We start from the raw sequence: 21,551 nt of genomic DNA on the forward strand, positions 1-21,551 counted from the left end.
GTGGGTTATTTGGTGTTGGGGGTGTAAGCTCAGTTCCATGTGGACAGTCTTGGGCGTGTAAAGGTGAGAACTTCTAAACCTTAGAGTTCTCATGAGGCCCCCCAAGGAACAGCAGGGAATTGAGGTGTGAGACCGGGATATCTCGTGCATTTCCACCTCTTCCCGTGAGAAAAGTGCTGGGAGAGAGCATCCCCGCCCTCGAGATTGGCCCGGATCTGGGCACACCTATTGTAATCTAACAGGCACGGTATTCAGGTGCAAACGATGTGGCAGGAGAGCTTAAGTAGGGTCAGGAAAGCCCGAAGGCACTCTTAGCGCTGAGGGGCCCTTACAGGACAGAAGGCCCCTCTTCCTTCTCGCTTCCCTCTCCCCTCTCTCCCCCTCTTCCATTCTCCCATTCTCCCATTTCCATTCTCTTACTGTAAGATCTTTGCCTCTTTGGGAGATTTCTCTCTCTCTCCTAAGGAAGAGTTCCCCCTGCACATGTAACCAGGACCCTGAATAAAGCCTAACCCTTGTTCGACTCCGGAAAGTCTCTTCTCTCATACGTTTATCCGGTTTGGCCAGCTGAAGACCTGCGATAGGTAAGGTAAGACTCGGGTAGCCCTCAGGCCTCTAGGCCTGGCAATTTGGAGTCACTTGTCAGTTCAATTTAAGACATTTTTAAGCAGTGGAACCATGTAAAAACAGAAAGAAATTCCTTGAAAAATGGTAAGCTTCCCTTCACTAGCAGTAAATCAGTTGGGTGATATTCTGATGGATATGTTGTGGTTAAAGTTAAACTTTAGATTAACTTCCAAGTTAACATCATTTTATGACATATTTTAGTTGAGATAGTGTGACATAGTGGATAGAAAACTGAACTGGGGGTCAGGAAGATATGTGCTTAGGTCCAACCTCTGAACCATGCTGATCTTGTCACCCTTGGAAAGCATTTAGCAGTGCCTTACACATAGCAGATGCTTAATAAATGCTTGGTGATGGGCCTTATAACCTACTCTCAGCAATTGTCTAAGGCTGTAATTTGTAGAGTTGCCAAACAATGTTACTTTAACCATGGAATTCCCTATTACAACGAAATAACAGGTCTAGTCCCTATCTGTTGGACTGACATGAGCGTAAATAATATATGCAAGTCAGAAATGAGAAATTATGTAAAATTTCTTTTGTGACACTTCTTTACAATGTTCCTTTCATAACAGACCATAAAAACAGTTTTTCTTAAAAAATAAAACAAATTCAAACAATAATAAGTCATATTTTTAATGAGCCTTGTCTACCATATCTTTAAAAACATAATTTCTTACATATCATTAAAAATCCTTATTACCATTTAAAATCACTGACCATCTGAAATAAATTAATCAAGGACAATGTCAGTGAAGTAGTGTTTTCTCCCTCACTTAAGATCTTGCATGGGCAGGGTGGCTTCTTGCCAATATCTTGTTCAGATATGGCTGGATTAGTTGATCTCTGAGGTTCCTTCCTTATTCTCTCCACTTGATCCCCATGATTTAGCTTCATTTTCCCTCTGTCTCTCCAGTCCCCTTCTCCCTTCTCCCTCTCTTCTGGTGAGTTTCTTCCTAGAAAACTCTATTTTGGGGAAGGGCCCAGTTTAGCCATCCCTCATTTTATGGACTTCACCACCGTGACTCAACTATATTCTCCTTCAACTTCTGTGAGCCCTCCTCCCCCTTTCTTGCACTATTGAGTTTCTTCTTAGTACCTCAGTTTTGTGGAATGGCTCTCTCCTCTGCTTCTCAGTTTCTCATTTATGTGTTTTCTTTCCCCATAATAATACAAACTCCTTGTAGACTAGGACTTTCATCTACCTATCTACCTACCTACATACCTACCTACCTACCTACCTACCTACCTATCTATCTATCTATCTATCTATCTATCTATCTATCTATCTATCTATCTATCTATCCATCTATCTATCTATCTATCTTTTTTAGTTTTGTTTGTGTCCCTACTGCTTAGGAGGGTCTGGCACATAGTAAGCATGTAATAAGTTTGTTCACTGATTGGCTGACTAAAAGTCTACAGATATGATGTGTTGGAGAAATGCTTGACTCGGAGAAGGATAGTCTCAGTTGGGTTCAAAGTTGCAAGTAGCAGAGATCCTAACAAGAATGTTTTATGTAACTTCCTTACTTCATATCTTTCTTCCCAGTAATTGAATATGTGGGCTGATAACTCAGAAATTATCTTAATGTATTCACTCTCAAAGTGAGCAGCAGCAGGAGTTTAATAGCAGAGCTTAAAACACAAACTTCTCAGGTGAAAGAACATGCTGAGCTAAAATGTCAGTATCTATCCTACTTCAAAATTTCAAATGGATAACTGACTTTCCTTTGTTATTCATGGGAGCATTCCTTAGAGCAATGTAGTTGTTTGTCTATATTTGAGATCATAAGAATAGTCCCTAGATCATTTGAAGAGCCTGACTTTCACTTTCTTGACTAGTTCCTTAACCTTGACTAAAAAGCCCTGGCAATTCATGAAGAGTAAATTATAAAAGTGAAGTATGAATCTAGGCTGAAAGGGATAGAGAGGAATGCTTGGGTAATCAATACCAAAATCCCTTCTCCAACCTCAACTTTATTGCCCATAAAATTTTTCACCTAGTTAGAGTTCACTCTAAGGCAGGGGTTTTTAATCCAGGTCTGTGAACTTGTTTTCATTTTGCATTATTTTGTTATTTTTAAATATACATATATACATATATGTATACAGACAAGTGTATTTCAAAATAAAATTGTCTTCCTTTACCATACTATGCACATACGCATTTTAAAATATTATTTGAAGAAGGGGGGCTATATGTGAAGAGGTATATGCTGTTTCAAGGTCATTCCAATTTTCAGATTTATTGTACTATGCAGTACCAAGTTTTGTAATATAAAAGTGATCAACCTAAATGACCACTGAATTATAGTATGATTTCGAATTAAAAGATATCATATTTCACCACATAATACTTGCCACTGCATAACCATCATATCCTGGTGGGGTTTTTTCCCAGTCTAAAACTTGGTTTATAACCTTTAATTGTGTAATTGTCGCACGGTGTAACTTTGTTCATCATGCTACTTAAAAGGTAAACAAAGCAGCAATGTATTCATCAGTGGCATATAGATATGCATTTATCCCTCCTGCACTGTGAGCCAGAGCTAGAATTCTTAGCTCATGCTCGTTGTCAGTACATTTCCAAAAGCAGACTTGTGTGGTTTGTTTAGAGTGCTGCAGTACTAACAGTATTGTCACTCAAACCTATGAGGAGCCATAGGTGCAAAGAGAGCTGACTGGCAGGTGAAGCTGCCATGAGTAAGTTACATGATATGGTAAGACTTGCATTTCCCAGTTTTATCATACAGTTACAAGTATTCAATGCATCCTAATCCTGTACCAAAAGCAGTTTAATAATAAATAATTTTTAAGTAATAGCCAGAACAGTTTTTAAAAGCTTCACATAACGATCGCACTCCATTTTTTGACAAAAATTGACATGAACCTGCAAATATTGTGCAGTGAAATATGATAATTTTAGGAGGGCAGCTAGGCAGCACAGTGGATAGAGCACCAGTCTTGGCGTCAGGAGGGCCTGAGTTCAATATGACCTTAGACACTTGACACTTACTACCTGTGTGAGAAGAAGGTAGTTTCAGAGCAGACATTCTAAGAGTCCTATCCACTTTCAGATGTTAACTACTCTCTGACTTCTAAGAAAGGCAGTAAAAGACATGAATTTGGATCCCAGGTCAGTTATTTACTAACTTTGAGTCTTGTCACAGCCACCTACACTTTCTCACCCTAAGATCCAATGTCATTGGTTTCCTTGCTATTCCTCAAACAAGACACTGCATTTTCTAACACTGGGCATTTTCACTGGCTGTCCCCAATGCCTGGAATGCTCTCCTTCCTCATTTCCACCTGCTGGCTTCCCTGGCTTCCTTCAAGTCCCAGTTAAAACCTCACTTTATACAAGGAGTCTTTCCCAATCCCCCTTAATTCTAGCACCTTCTCTCTCTTGTTTATTTCCATTTTATTCTGCATATACATTGTTGATAGAGTTGTTTACAAGTCTTTCCCCACTACAGTAAGAACTCCTTGACAGCAGGTACTGTCTTTTACCTTTCTTTGCAAATCCAGAGTTTAGCACAATGTCTGGAATACAGCAGGAACTTAGCAAATGTTTATTAACTGACTGACTGATGGACTTTGGAGAAGCCAAGAGGCAAACCCTAAGTGTATTCTTCATTTGTAAAATGAGGAAATTGACCTATATTATCAATTCTCAAAGTATAGTCCAGGGATTTTTGGTCCTGGCAGTTTCTGAAACCCTTTTAGGGGTTCTATGAAGTCAAAACTATTTTTATAAAACTGCTGAGATGTTTTAATTTCTAACATGGCAAAAACATCAATAGATATTACCAATATAAATAAAAATTCCTTGGGAGATCTAAAGTAACAATAACAATAATAATAATTAAAATATCCCTTCCATATCATGGGGATTGGGTGTGCAGCAACGCTGCAATCTAGAAAATCTGTGTAAAATTTTTGGTCTGCCATTTCATGCCAGAGAAAAAGTCTGAATTATTATGGTATTAAAAGATAAAACATATTGGTATTATATAATACTATACAAATATTTTATGCATTTCTGAGTTTCTCAGCTTTTTCTGTATTATCTTCATGTATTGTTTATCTCTTCTGCAAAACTCCTCAAAAATTCCCATTTAACTTCCTATGCAGACCTGTAGTCTATCAAAAGTGCAATGGGGAAAGATGTTATATAAAAGGGGTAATTGTAACAATAACTAACATTTATCAGAATTTTTGAGATTATAAAGAGTCCCGATAACTGTTGGCTTACATGATCACCAAGGATCTTTCCAGCTCCAAATTTTATAGTTCTTTGAATGTTAATACTCTAATTAGTAAAAACTTTAGGGTCACAGTTTGTTTTTTCATCAATATGAAAGCTATGGAGTAACTTTTTTATGGAGGATAGTCTAAATCTATTTTATACTATTAAATTAATAGTTCCTATCTGTTAGTATTGGCACATTTATTGTTTCTCATGCATTGCCTAATTTTTGATGCTTTCCTGAGAAAAAAAAATTTTCTCTAAAAGAAAATCAAACCTGGAATCTTTTTGTTACTGCTTTGCAGCTTTAGAAAGTTGAAATACTAAATCACCTGAATATGAATGGCAAGGGAGTTTTCTATGTTTGGGGAGGTTTTGAGGTGGGAAACAGTAAATGTCATTGACTATACTGTGTATACATTATTAAAAATAAAAGTGATACATGAAAACTGATGAGGGAAATGAAGTTAAAAGGGCTGAAGTTGAGGTAGGTTTGACTATCCAGTTACTCAGGAAAAGCTTCAAGAAGGAGGTTGTTAGAATGTCAGTTGCTGGAGAAATGGCAACAGGAATACCTAGATTTCATTTTGTAGAATCTCAGCAATGTGTCTACAAGTGAGCATTTAATTTTTTTAAAAAAGGCTTCTGTGACTCCTGTATAAAAAAGACATAAATAATACAACTAATAATACCATTTTTCTTGTTTCTTATATTTTATGTGGCAGAAAGGAAATATTAATTAGAAAACTAAATATTAATTATTAAATACATATTAAGAGGCAGGTGGATGGCCCAGTGGATGTAGTATTGGATTTGGGAGTCAAGAAGATCTGAGTTTAAATCCTAGCTCAGATATTCACTGTGTGACCTTGCAAATCACTTGACTTTCTCAGTCCCAATTTCCCCATCTGTAAAGTGGGAATAATAATGGTACATACCTCACAGGATTGTTATGATGATAAGATAAGGTAATATAGATAAACAGCTTTGCAGAGCTTGAAGTACTATGTAAAAATGCTAGTCATTAGCTACTACTATGAAAAATTAACGTTTTCAAAGACTAATATTGCAAGTAATTCTGTATTAAATTTTATATTCTTGTAGGTCTACTTAAAAGATTAATCTTAATACAATATAAATATTATACTTCATTTAATTAAGAGAACTCTGGAGACCTAGGTATGAATTTCAGTTCTAACATTAGCTATGTAACTTTGTGCAAGATGCTAACCTCTCAGAGCCTGAGTTTCTTCACTTTTAAAATGAAATCAACAATAATTAAACTACACATTACCATTACAGAGTTGTTAGGAGAAAAGAACTTTGTAAACTATAACGTTCTATAGGACAAGAAATAAATACTGTGATCTAGACTATGCCACCATTCTGATGAACTTAAAGAATGTATCAAGAACAATATATAATTCTCTTTTAAGTAGTTTAGTACATACCAGACAAATTATTTGGAATAGAATTATTATCTTGTGAATTGACCAACTTTATAACACTGATGACTAAGAATGAGTACAAAGCAATGTAATACTATGAGTAATTAAATGAGATTTTTCATTGCATGGATATTTACAGATTCATATTTCAGTGTCTATGTTAACTTATCAAGGATAACATGAAACTATAAGATCACCAGGAAGTATTAGAAAATGTTCTATTTCTAACAAGACTATTTGCCTAATTGAAATGAGTACTCATGTACTCAGAAAGTATTACCGAAATAACACTAAATTATGTTCTGTCATTATGAGTCGTTACTGTGTATCTTTTTCAGAGCAAAGAGTGGATAAGGTTCAAAACCACATTATCTTTCATTTTAGTACTAAGATTGATGGCTGGAAAGGGTACATTTTTTTTTTTTAAGCTCCATCAGTTAATCAACCTCTACTTATTAAGCATTTACTATATGTCAAACACTGTGCTAGATGCTGAGGATTACAAAGACAAAACTGAAATCATCCTTGACCTCAAGAAGCTCATATTCTATTGAAGTTCCATATGAGGTAAAATGTATTAAAAATTTAAGTTTTCTTAAAGAGGTAAGAGTTTCCTCCTAATAAAAGATCTTTAAAAAGAGGATGGGATACTCTGTTGCTGCATTCTGTAGAAGGGTTTTCTCTTCATAGACAGGTTAGATTAGATGATCATTGAAGTCCTTTCCAGCTCAGGTTCTGTGCGATTAATCTTTTTTCAAACAATATTTATTGAGATAGTGAAAGATATTTTATTAGATACTAGTGATTTTAGAGGAGAGAAACTAAATAATGAACTTAGATTATTATATTTTTAGATAATTATTTCAAAGATTTTATTTATTTATAGAGATTAGTAAAGCCCAGGATTTCTATTTAATAAAAGCTGGCTGTACAATGTTTCTTGGGCTTGGAGTACAAGAAGGAGGATACTAGGTAGATATGAAGTTGAATATAAGCTCCACTTAGTAAAGTAGCAGAGATCAATATGGGTATTCAAAATGATTCTTCTGAGGGTCTCTGCTAAACCACCACCTTTTACAAGAGGCCCTTCAAATTCCCAGATTGTTAGTCCTACCCCAGCAACCTTCCACCAAAACCAAAAAGTACATTGTATGTTTTCCCCTAAGAAAATACAGTGTATGCTTAATAAATACTTGAACTGAAATGAATATCCTGGACACACAAACAACATAATACTTAATAAAGTTAATTTTGCCAACTTTGGCAGTCTAGTGAAGCCTATGAATTCCTTCTCAGAATAAATTTCATATGCATAAAGTAAAATGCACATATCACAAAGATAGCCAATATCAAAATATTTTTAAAACTCATTAAACTTCCCAGGCTTTATTTAGTATATCAACTTCCTCCCATTCCCCTTAGTTTGCAAAATCAGAGTAATCTTTGAATCTTCTCTCTTTCTCATCCTCCATATCTATTCAGTTGATTTTACCTTAGCAACATCTCTCAGATTTGTCCCCCACTCACACTGAAACAGCCTGGTTCAAGTTTAACTGATCTCCTTGACTACAGTTATATTCTTTTCCAATCAATTTTCCACAAAGTTATCAAAGTATATTTCTTAAAGCACAGGTATAACCATATCAATGATCTTGCTGAAAAATCTTCAATGACTCAGTTTTTCCTTGAAAAAAATACAAACCCCTTAGTTTGGCATTTATGGCCCTCTATATTCTATATCCAACATAGCTTTCCAACTTTTTTTTACAATAAGTATTTTAAAGTGCTTTAAGGTTTGCAAATTTTTTTTTTACATATATTATTTTCTTTTTGATTCTGCATTCATGTCAAGCTGGACATGGTCTCTTCTCATAACGGCCTTTGAGAAGCTTCACTTCTCTTCAACATTTCACTCAAGTACTGCCTCATTCATGAATCCCCCCCTAACCCCCAGTTTAGCATTTTCCCCTCCTCACATTTTCCTAAAGGTCTTTCCCTGTGTTCTTATAGTTACCCTTGCTATAGTCTCTTGCTAGAACAGAAGATATACCTTAGGCAGGAATTGTTTAGCAACGCCTTGGGATTCCCAGCACCAAACACAGAACCTCACACATAGCAGGAACTTATCAAAGGTTTATTAAATTGAGTTGTTTGCTGAAGAATGGCCTACAATTACCCAGATGAAACCCTTTATACTAAAATGTTATCTGTTTTACATAAATTAATAATACATTACAGATAAATTTCACTACGAATAACTCCAAATGAAAAGGAAAGAAAACTATGATTATCATAATCTTTTTGCAATTTTAAGAAACCCATTTTTATCAAAGAACTTGTAGATTAAGTCTTTGAAAATGTTTTTATAAGCAGTTTTTCCTTTATTTTTTAAGAAAAAAGTTTCCTATCAAATGCCATTTACTTTTCTATATTGTCTTCAGTGAGGCAAAATACATTATTTGCAAAAAAATAAATAAATGAAAAATTGCTAAATATATAAAGTTTTTATATTTAGCAATTTTTATATTTTATATATTATTTTATAATTATAATTATTTATATTTTATAATTTAGCGATTTTTATATTTTTTATATTTTATATCTCTTAAAGTAGCAAGAGTTATAGTAGCATATTCACAAATTGCTGGCATCATATCACACCTACTATTGCTATGTCTGACAATGTTCAGTTTATAAATATACAGGAGGCAACAAGTATGACTTTTACTATCAATGATTTTAGGAGGTATTTAAACTCAAATTCATACTCAGAATGTCTTTTACAATTGTTGAATAAAAAAACAAGTTGAGCGTCTAGAATCACCTCTTCCTGTCCACTTGTACATTTTTTTTATATTTATAATTCCTTTGGGAAGGAATCTTTCTCTGCTCCCCTAGAAGGAGTATCCCAGATAGTCATTATATGGTCTTTTTTTTTTTTTTTTGCTATTTTTTGCCTACTTAAGATAAACCTACAAATAATTTTGAAAATCATTTGTTAACTTTGGGAATAGCATCAGAGCATAGATGTTATTTTTCAACTCAAACTTTTGGCCTATTAGCAGAAAATATTGTGAACAGTTTAGCCCTGAAATTCACCCTGGATTTTAACCTCTGTTAACAAATGATTCAGCAACACACACACACACACACACACACACACACACATACACACACGCCCCTCCAAAAATTATTTCTACTTAATTTTTAAATAACCTCATTCTTGGATTTATTATTTATTAGGCAATATTTTCAATTCATGGAGTTTTACCATTTTTTCATTGATGTTACCTGCCTTCTATCCTTGGGTTTTATATTCCTGGGTTTCTTTGGAAGTGCTTAATTAATGACAAACTGGAGTAGTCTGGATGTGTTTTAAATGATATCAATACATACAATGTTGACAATGTTGTATTTTTTTAAAATACTAAAAGTCAATCATGTTCTGATTGATTATAATGACTAAATACTAATCCCAGAAAACTAATGATGAAACTCAGTTGAAAGGTAGGGAGTACTATACTATCAGAGGAGTCACTGTGTCTACTGGTTTTGCTTAAATGTTTTCTTTTTTATAAGGGAGGATTCAGTGACAGGGAGCTTTAACAGGAAATTAGTAAAGAAACAAAAGACATCAATAAAAATAAGGAAAAATAAAGTTGTACAATATGTTCAATAATCCCTGGGTGCTCCCTGAAACAAAAACATACTTTTTAAGCCTTATGTTCCTTCAGTGATGTTATGCAGCTATAAATCATGGAACACTATAGTACCTGTTTGATCAAAATCAAGGGACACCTGAAGGACAATGGAGAGATATTTGGTGGGTGTAAGTATGCTGTAGTATTACTACCAATCAGGACTTAGATGTCTGAAGTGATAAAAGAAATGTCACACCCAGGAGATATTTGACCTGGAGGATGAGAAGGGAGGAAGGTAGTCTGGTCATGAGCTAAGAGAAAGACAATGGATGAATACATAGAATGTTTCGCAGGTATTCATACTGTGAAAAGACTCAGAGGAAGTTATCTACCATGATTAGAGGACCTCTGTGGATGACTGATGGGAAGACAGGGGGAAAAGTAACAATGAGAAGGCATGAACAAACTGAGATATGCACTTGTTGGAGGGAGTCCTTTCATTGATGTAATCACAAATTAATTAGAGTTCTGAAGAAAAATTGCTTAACTGTGTAAGCCCTACACATATTTAAATATAAATATTATTTATACAAATACATGCTTAAAGGTAATTTTTTTGCACACTGAAGGCATTACATTTTTAAATAAATTTACAAACTCCCAAAGTCTATATCAGAATTGTAAAAGACAGATTTTCAAATAAAGCATTTTATAATGATCTCATGATATTATATTACATGACAAAAACCCAATATGATGCTAACTATGAAGATGAGCTGCCTGTAGTATCTGGGTTGAGCAAAGTAGGCTAGGCAAAAGTTTTCTCCCTAAAGAAATGTACAGAGATTTACTTGTTTGGTAAAGACAGGAAAAGTGGTACAATCATGGGAGGGATGGTGGTGATGGGTAAAAGGTGAGAAAAGGTAAAATATATTCTGTATGTACCACTGCCACAAATTATATGGTTGGTTTAAGGGAGCAAAGTCAGAAGATGCAAATGTACTTATAATTTGAAGTAATGAGCTTGGGATGAATCATGGGAGCAGAGAACTATGAGATTATGAATTGGAGGAGAGAGGTGGGTTGCTGAATAATTTTATAAAAATAGGTGTTCTGTTTATAGGAACCTTTTCCCATCCCTTCTTTAGAATCATACCACATTTAAAACATATAAACTATCTCTTTCTCCAGATGATATGATGATATCATATTCCAAGCACTTGGAAAATCTTAAAGACAACTAAAAAATTAATTGAAACAATTAATAATTTTGGCAAAGTAGCAGAATAAAAAGTAAATCCACATAAGTCAACACCATTCCTATATGTCAGGCTGACAGAAAAAATAGTAAAAGACATTCCACTTAAAATAACTCTGGATAGTATAAAATACCTGGGAGTACATCTGCCAAAACAAATCCAGGAACTATATGAACAAAATCATTTTTAAAAAGTTTTTATACAAATAAAATCAGATTCAAATAATTGGAGAAATAGTGATTGCTCATGAGTAGGCAGGGCCAATATAATAAAAATGACAATCTTACCTAGACTAGTTTATATATTCAATGCCATCCCAATTGAATTACCAAAAGAATTTCCTGAAGAAAATAATAAAATTCATTTGGACGAACAAAAGATCAAGTATATCAAAGGAACTAATGGGAAAAAAATGTAAAGAAAGGAGGTTTATCATTACCAAATCTTAAACTACATTGTAAGGCAGTAATTACCAAAACTAACTGGTACTAGCTATGAGAAAAGAAAGGTAAATCAATGGAACAGAGTAGACATACAATTTACAGCACCAAATGACTGTAATAACCTTGTGTTTGATGAGTCTAAAGACTGAAGTTTTGGGGACAAGAATTTATTCTTTGGTAAAAATCATTGGGAAAGATGGAAAGCAGTCTGGCAGAAATTGGCCACAGACCATTATACCATTTACCAAGATAAAGTCAAAATGGATAGATAACCTACATATAAAGAGAAATATCACATGAAAATTTGAAGACCATGAAACATATTACCCATCAAACTTATAGATAGGTGAACAATTTGTGACTGCGAAGAGATAGAGAGCAGTATGAGGTGTAAAATGGATAATTTTGATGACACTAAATTAAAAAGGGGTTGTACAAATAAAACAAATGTAGAAATCAGAAAATGGGGGGTTTACAGTCTCAGATAAAGGTCTCATATCACAGAACTTTCTCAAATCTATAAGAATACAAGTCATTCACCAATTGATAAATGGGTCAAAGGTTATGAACAAGCACTTCTCTGATGAAGAAAACAAAACAATTTATGGTCATATGAAAAAGTGTTCTAAATCATTATTGATCAGAGAAATGCAAATTAACACAACCTTGAGATATCATTTTACACCTACCAGATTTGCTAAAATGATTGAAGAGAAAAGTGACCAAATGTTGGAGGGGATGTAGAAAAACTGGGACACCAAGTCAACTCTTAGTGAAACTGTGAACTGATCCAACCATTTTGGGAGAGCTTTTTGAAATTATACTCAAAGTTATTAAACTGTCTATAACCTTGACCCAGCAATATCACTACTAGATCTGCTTCACAGATCACAAGATGATTAAGGGAAAAGGAAAAGAACCTTTATGTTCTAAAATATTTATAGCAGCCCTCTTTGTAGTGGCAAAGAACTGAAAATTGCACGGATGCAATCAATTGGGGAATGGCTAAACAAAGTGTAGTATATGATTATGATGGAATACTATTGTACTATAAGAAATGATGAGCTCATTGATTAAAAAATTGGATAGACTTTCATGAAATAATGAGTGAAATAAGCAGAACCAAGAAAACATTGCATACAGTAATAATAATACTGTTTTACAAACAACTTTTAGTGACTAAGTAATTTTAACTATTATAAATTCCCAAATTAACTACAAAGGACCTATGAAGGAAGACATTTTCTGCATCCGGAGAAATAAGAAGTCTGTATAGAATGAATTATATAGATTTATATATTTGTGTCTAATGGTAGCCATCTCTAAGGTGGGAAGAAGGGGGAGAAGGGAAGAAAAAAGAGGAAAAAAGAGAAATTTACATGATAACTATTACATATTTAAAAAGAATACTAAGTTCTACATAATAGATTTGCAGTTTCATGTACAATCATCTTTTTTGTTTCTTATTCTAATATGTTATGGAGATGTTTGTCTTATTTCATAAGTTCAGAATAAAATAAATATATATTTTTAAAAACAGAGCAAGCAGATATAAAACCCATGATAAAATAAACAAACAACCATACCACATTTAGTCTGGTTGTCTTCAAGGTGAGTCTAAAGTAGTACCCTGGTGCATATATAATGGTGTAACCAATAAATCAACAAGTATTTATTAAATACTTACTACATGCCAAGCACTATGCCAGGCTTTGAGGATAGAAGTACAAAGAAAGAATTAATCCATACTTCACAAGGAGTTTACATTCTAATAGGAAAAATAACAAGTACCTATACAAATATATACAATATAAAATTGATAAATATAACAACACGCAAAGTAGTTAAACACAAAGTATTTTTGGAAAGAAGGCACTAGCAGTTGAGGGAAAAGGTATTTGAGCTGCATCTTAAAGGAAGAGGGAAATTGTAAGGAGGGAGTGCAATCCAGGCATCAGTGGTAGTCAGTACAAAGCCAGAGAGACAAGAGATGGAATGTGATAGGAGAAGATAAGAAAGAAGGACAGTTTGGGTAGATTACTGTCTACCCAAAGTGGAAAGATAGGATGGGGCCAGGGTGTGTAAGGTTTTAAAAGATAAAAAGAGGAGTTTATATTTCATCCTTGAGACAAAAGGAAGCCACCGGATAGACTGGGTAGGGGAAATCACATGGTCAAATCTGCTCTTACGGAAAATTACTTTGGTGGCAGTGAATAGGATGAACTGGCCTGGTGAGACATCTGAGGCAGGGAGATCAATGAGGAAGAAGCTGCAGTGATTTAGGTGAGAGAGAATGAGGACTATGATGACAGCTTTGTGACTGGAGAGAAAGAATCAGATGCACATAGAATGTGAAGGTAGAAAATAGTCCACATTTACCCCTTTATCTAGTTTAGATGTTAAAATTAGAACACATTTATGTCTTATATAATTTGTTTCACAATAGTGAATAGAGGCTGAACAAGATTAGGTTCCAATTTTAAACTTTCATTTTTTTAAAATTTTTAAATAAGATCCAATATTATGTTTTGAAAAACTGTCCAAAACTGATTGATTAATATGTTCCTAAACTTGGCCTCTAATATGGAAGCCACTTAATAAGAAATGAGGAAAAAAGAAAAAAAGAGGAAGGAAGGAAGGAAGGAAGGAAGGAAGGAAGGAAGGAAGGAAGGAAGGAAGGAAAGAAAACCTAAAAAAACAGACATATAGTCAAGATATTATTTCTACATGCTTCACAAATAAGGGGAGTTCCCTGTTTAACGAAAGGTGACCAAAGCTCTTTGGAAACTATAGGTTAAACCTATTTCTATCCACCACTCCTTACTCCTACTCTCAGCTCAAAAAAAAAAAAAAAAGATTTTTACATTTGACAGAAATTTATCTTGTCAGTATCTCCCTAATGAAATTCCTGTTGGCTTATTACAACTAATTGTTAACAGAAATCTGATTCCTTGATAGATGAGAACACAAGTTCATCAGGCAAGATGAGAATGAAGAAGTCAAGATGAGGATTAAGCATAGTTCTTTAAGGGATTAATGAATATAGGTAGTTTGGGAAATGATAGGCACTTGAGTAAGTTTCTGTGTGAGTAATTTATTTATTCAGAAACCTGATAAAAGGAATTAAAATTTAGGGGGCATTGTGGATAGTTCTTGGATTTAGAATCAAGGGAGACCTAAGTTCTCATCCTACCTCAGATACTTATTAGCTCTGTGATTTTAGGAAACTAACTTCTCTGAGCCTTAGTTCTCTCATCTGTAAAATGTGTTAGTTGGATTTTATGGCTTCTAAAGTTCCTGCAACTCTAAGCCTATGATCTTCTGACCCCTTTATTTCATAACTTATCTTAATACGGTCACAGATTTAGAGCTGAAAGGGACCTCAGAGCCGTGGTGGTCCAAGCCCTTTACTTTACACATGAGGAAATAAAATTAAGACCCCTAAATAAATATGATTTCTTATTCAAATCAAGTAAATAACTTATGTTTTTCTTATAACTTCTTAGTCTATGAAGAATATCTTCATCTAGATTAGATGAATCTGGGACACATGAATTTCTGTTGTTGTTTGGCTGTTTTAATATTGTGAACATTGTATGTCAATATAATGGGTTTCATTTGTAATCCCATGTATTTTTTTTATCCTTTTAAAAACACTATTGTCACAGGGGTCTACAGGCTTTTCCTGACAGCAGAAAGAGTCTATCATTCAAATATACAAAAAAGAAAAAGTTAAGAACTGATCCATCCAGTACATGGCATGATTTTTTTTTTTTAAAGATCCACACCTAAAATAGGTATATTTCCTCTGAGAAAGGTCTAGAACTAACATTCTAGCTAGATACAGTATTCCTCTAGAAACCTAATTACAAACTAAATAGTTTTTATTTCTTTATAAGAATTTTCATATTACTTCTTAAGGTTAGACTTTACTAATATTCATGAAAATATTCATACTTTTGAATTACTTCTACATGATGGGAACAAGCAAGTCTTTTGGTGAATATCTTTAGATAGGAGTGAGCTATAGTTTAATTTCTGTGTCTGCAGTTCTACACTTTAAAAATAAACATGGCAATGTGATGTATGAACAAGAAATATGCAATAATTACCCTAATAAATGTAGCACTAATTAGACCTTTATCTATATGAGGACCAGGATCCCAAATAAGGTAAGGAGTAAGAAACTTAGGGAAGGTTTGTAGTAGAGACAAGAAAATGTCTAAAAAGAATGGAGAAATTATATGCTTGTCAAATACAATCTTCCTGGATATGAAGAAAAGAAACGATCTAGAACATCTTAATAGGCCTGTGTAGTAGAAAAATAAATATTGCATAAATGCACTTGATGATGAAACACTGTCATGTGTTACCCTAGGTACTATGAATCAGCTAATAAGATGTAATCAAATACCGCAATCTCATCATAGCAACAAATTATAGATGGAGATAGAATGTGGTAGGTATCATGCTGGAGCCAACAGATTTAGATAAATTGAAGGTTTTGTTCTCTGCCAAATAACAATTTACCTTGCCTTAAACTTCAAAACAAAAATGAAATTAGCTGAACAAATTATATAGCATACAAAGGAGAAAGAAGAGCAAAACCTCATGGACAATATTAATTATTCTTTCTGTCCTTGTTGAAAAAAAAACCCCAAAACCTTAGAATACACTAATTAACTTAACAGACTATTTCAACTTCTATAATCCTTCAGTTTCAATAACTGTTTCAGAGAAAGAAACAAAGAAAGTTTGATTTTTTCCGCCTGAGGATAATGGATCCATTTTAATATTATTTAAATAAGAAAAACATTAGGGAAGCCAAAAATGAAATATATTCCCCTTCCTTCCTTGACTATCTCCAGTTAATTACTATGAATTCAGGAATTTTTAATTCTAAATTGAGATATTAAGATATCTTAAGAAAATGGTGTTACATTGGAAACACATAATATATATTGATATTAGACATTTAGAAACACACATTTTTTGACCCCACAGAAAATCTCACATCATACCTTAGAACATTAAGGAAGGATAATGAATGCTATATTAGTTTACTATGAATAAATCATGGAGCTTTTCAGCTCAACTACACATTCTGTCAGTTTTATCGGGGATTAGATCATATAGCAGAGCCTAAAAAATGCCAGTCTACTATAGGTTGAAATGAATACAAATATGGTCAAATTTTTTTCCATCAAAATTTAAAGTTCCGATGCAGATTAAATAAAAATAAAACTGTACTTAAGAGCATTTAAAGTCTTGGAAGCCAGGTAAGAAACAAGGGATTCTGTCCTTTCTCAATGAATTTAGGAAATAAATTATTTGACAAAACTTCAGCAAAAAAATCAAAATAATACAAGATAAATATAAAAATAAATTACAGAAATAACAATTTGATTCAACAAATGTTTACAATCACCTACTATATGTAAGGCACAATAGAGAAGTCCTGCAGAACCTATTTGACACTGATAAGAATACAGGTTGATCCTTCAAATGTCACATGTGTTTACCGAAAAGTCCCTCCATTCTCATCTCTGTTTGAAATTAAATATTTAAAAAATCCTAAGAGGTTCATCTTTGCTTTGTTTACATTCATTTTTACTCTGACTTAGTTGCCTCACAGTAGGACGTTGCTTATTGATGTTGAGAAGAGAAGATTAAATAAAAGCATTCTTTTAAAAAATACTCATATATCATAGATTTAGAGCTAGAAGCGACCACAGAAACCATCTGATTCAATCCTTTCATTTTACAGGTGAGGAAATTGAGGCCCAGAGAATTTATGTAACTTGTCGAAAGTCACACACAAAGTAATTGTCAGTGCTAGGATCTGAACTCAGGTTTTTTACTCTAGAGATGGTTATTTTCCCACTGTATCCCAATACTTTCCCAAAATAAGAATAAGAACTGGACCTGTGATTTTACTGATACAAGGAAATTCCAGGGGAGGAAGCTTTGTCTACGGAAACAGTTCAATTCCTTCTCCACAACTTAGAGTCTTAAAGGGTTACCTAGAGTGTTGAGAAGTTAAATGACTTCCCCATTCACAGAGCCAGTTTGTGTCAAGAGGCATAACTTGAATCCAGGTCTTCCTGGCCATGATGCCACATCCAGATCTCTGTTTTGTCACTGACTAAAGCATATATCAATCATCTTGGCTTCTACCATCAAAAGTCTTATCTAAATTGTAGCCACCTTTAAATTACAATATAGCAACCTCTTCTCAATCAGTCTGCTTTAATACCAAGTCCTAAACACCTTCTCTACATAATTTTCTTTATACAGTTTGACCACACCCAACTTTACAGAAGCTTCCAGGAAGATGACAAAAGTTGATTACATACTGACATAGATACAAAATCTACCCTAGGAAAGGGCATACCTTATATTTTGCAAAATCCACCCACTGACTTGTGGTTTTATTACTAGAATTAGAGTCATCTGATATGATCGAGATTAGAATTTTCACTCAGAAATTTTATAAAAGTTTAAATGTCTGAGTCTTTTCAAGGTCCTGGAACCAATTCATAACCTATGAAGGGGTATATTAATCCATACATAAGTCAGGAAGTTTAGCTCTGTGTCATATAATTAAAATGTCTTCCTTTGACCTTATACATTGGTTGAAGCAAATGGACTTTCATCCTGTCTATGGTGACCAAGCCTTGTCCCCTTCCATCCTAGTACAAAGTTGAAGGTCTCTGCCTTACTTTACTTTCTTAATTAAGAGACTGCCTTGGTATCCCAGAGTAAAACTAGTATATACCTGGAAGGTGAAACATTAAACATGTACTCATATTAATGTCATTTCTACCATGAAATAGAATTCAGTAATACAAAAGTTATTTTGGAGAGAACATAAAGTGAAAGAAAATACAATCCTTTAGATTTTTTTCAAAAATGGAACTGATCTTGTTAGAGTCAAAGCTGCAAGCAACAATTTCTGAGGTGTCTGTTGTACCAGAAACATTCTTTCTTCCCCAGCTTTCTCTACTGCTCCCTATGACATTTGAAACTATAATCAATATTTAAAGATGTTTCATGTTAGTTTCTTGTTAAAATAGAGTGGCATACTTCCAACACTGATCTACAAACTTCAAATGAAAGCACAACAGAACTAAGTAGCAAACATCTTTTTTGCCCACTTACTAAAACAATTTTTGATAAAAGGACAATTGTATAAAACCTGGATTTGAGCAATAGGGCAATCCTCTTTGAAAAGTAAGCCACAATGGCCAAGAACTGGAAATCAAGGGGATGCCCATCAATTGGGGAATGGCTGAATAAATTATGGCATATGAATGTAATGGAATACTATTGCACTATAAGAAATGATGAACAAGAAGACTTCAGAGAGGCCTGGAAAGACTTATGTGATCTGATGCTGAACAAAAGGAGTGGAACCAGGAGAACTTTGTGCACAGGAACAACCACAGTGTGTGAGAGTTTCTTCTGGTAGACTTGGATCTTTATAGCAATGCAAGGACAAAAAAAAAAAAATTCCCAATGATCTTCTAAGGCAAAATGCCTTCCACATCCAGAGAAAGAACTATGGAATTCAATCGCAGAATGTAGCAGATCATTTTTTTGTGTGTGTTTAACGTTTTGGTTTATTATATGATTTCTCCCATTTATTTTAGTTCTACACAGCATGACCATAGTGAAAATGTGTTCAATAGGAATGTATGTGTAGATCTATATAGAATTGTATGCCATCTCAGGGAGGGAGGGGAGTTGAAGGGGGGTAGGTAGGGGGAAACAAAATATAAGTTTTATGGTAGTGACTGTAGAACACTAAAAAAAATAAAATAAAATTAATATATAAAAAAAAGAAAAGTAGGCCACAATTCATATAAATGGAAACAATCTAAACTAACACTTACCCTTTTTCTCTCCCATAAATTTTAAGAATAGTAATTTTTAGAAGACAACTATGACACTTCTCTTCTTCCTCTCATTTCTGTCATTAATGATGAATGAACACATTTTGGGGGGTGGAGTAGGGGAATCTATGACAGGATTAAGCTGCAATAAATATACCACTTGCACTGCCTAAGAGAGAAAGACCTAAACAGCCTATAAATGTAGAGTTAAATTAGGATGCAACACCTAGAGAAAAACAAAAGGTGTTTCCAGAAGTAATTTTTAAAGATTATGAAGTAACTGTGCTTTAGGCTGATTTAGGTTTTTTAGACTAGGCCTGCTGATTGCTTAAGAATAGTTACAAGACGTGATATAAAGGGAAACTGAGGATTACAAGTGAAAAGAGTTCTTTCTCTTAAAGGACTAGAATTGAAGAAAGTTGATAGACATCTAGGGGACATGCCTCCCATTAAATGGGAGTGTCTAGAGACTAGAGAGGAAACCAAAAAGGCTATCCAGATTACAGAGGAAGGATAATGAGTTGAGGAAAGGAAAGAGAACTGAATTTGCATTATAAATATTCTAGTTAGAGAACCTAATTATCTGACACATATATCAATCAGGAAGTTGGACTCAGGGAATACATTACAAGTAATAGGAAGACTATGATTGTATGGCTATGTTGTAGGTCACATCATGTTTGATAAAGAGTAATTACACACAGAAAGTTAAGTAAGTGTTAGTCGTGGTTCCATTTAGTTAGTTTCATCTAGCTATAATACATTATATAAAAATAATGATTACCTAATTTTTAAATGCCATATACATTCTAAGTTATATCCTAGGGTAACAAAGTATCAAAGACATCTTTAGGCTATGAATCTTTTATTTTAGGGACTTAAACCTTGAGAGATTCTATGATTATAATTGTCAGGAATGCTATAGTAAGGAGTCAGAGTTTGGACAAGATGATTTTTATGTTCACCTCCAATTCTATCATTTTGAATATAAATAGAGAAGAATCACACATGTAAGTTGAAAGGCAAGAACAGATTAGTGATATACAAAAACACAGCAGCTCTCTTTGTGATAGCAAAGAAGTGGAAATTGAGGGGATGCCCACCAATTAGGGAATAGCTGAACAAGCTGTGTTATGTGATTTAATGGAATGCTATGGTGTTATAAGAAATGATAAGCAGGATGGTTCCAGAAAAACCTGGAAAGACTTGTACGAACTGACACAAAGTGAAGTAAGCATAACCAAGGGAACACTGATAATAACATAATAACAGTAATATTGTAAAGATGATCAACTGTGAAAGACAGTTATTTTGATTGACAGTGATCCAAGACAATTCCCAAAGAACCCATGATGAAAAATGCTATTCACCTCCAGAAAGAGAGCTGATGAATTCTGAGTGCAGACTGAAGCACACATTTTCCACTTTCACGAATTTTCTTACTTTTTTTGGCAATGTGGCTAATATAGAAATATGTTTTGCATGACTTTACATGTACCATTGATATCACATTGTTTGCCTTCTCAATGAGTAAAGGAGGCTCAGTGGGAAGGAGAGATAGAATTGGGAACTCTAAAATTAAAAAAAAATTAATATTAAAAATAAAATTTAAAAAGTGAACTGAAAGTTGTGAAACTGTAGGAAAAAAAGAACATCATTTTCCTCTATGTGGAGGATGGATTAGACAGGGGAGGTATTTATAGAAGAGAGGCCAATTAGGAGGCTTTTGCAGTTTTTGAGGCAAAAGGTAATGATGGCCTGAACCAGAGTAGTCACCATGTGAGTGGAAAGAAGGAGTTGTGGAGGTAGAATCCATTAGACTTGGCAACTATTTGGATATAGGAAAGGTGATGATGAGTTGAAGATAACTTCAAGGTTGCAAACCTATGTGGTTGTCCATAAATAGCAACATTAGGGTTGGTTTCAGGGAAAAGATAAATTGTTTTGGACATGTTAAGTTTAAGATTCCTGTGGGACATTCAGTTG

At 34.0% G+C, this 21,551-nt stretch overlaps 1 protein-coding gene across 4 annotated transcripts in view; it reads right to left on the bottom strand.

Moving 5' to 3' along the window:
* The window catches only part of STS (steroid sulfatase), a 189,443-nt gene that overhangs the window by 145,226 nt on the left and 22,666 nt on the right, over positions 1 to 21,551 (bottom strand). The gene's annotated exons all lie outside the window — the stretch shown is intronic.

This window comes from Notamacropus eugenii, chromosome 5 (genome assembly GCF_028372415.1).
Source record: "Notamacropus eugenii isolate mMacEug1 chromosome 5, mMacEug1.pri_v2, whole genome shotgun sequence".
NCBI lineage: Eukaryota > Metazoa > Chordata > Mammalia > Diprotodontia > Macropodidae > Notamacropus > Notamacropus eugenii.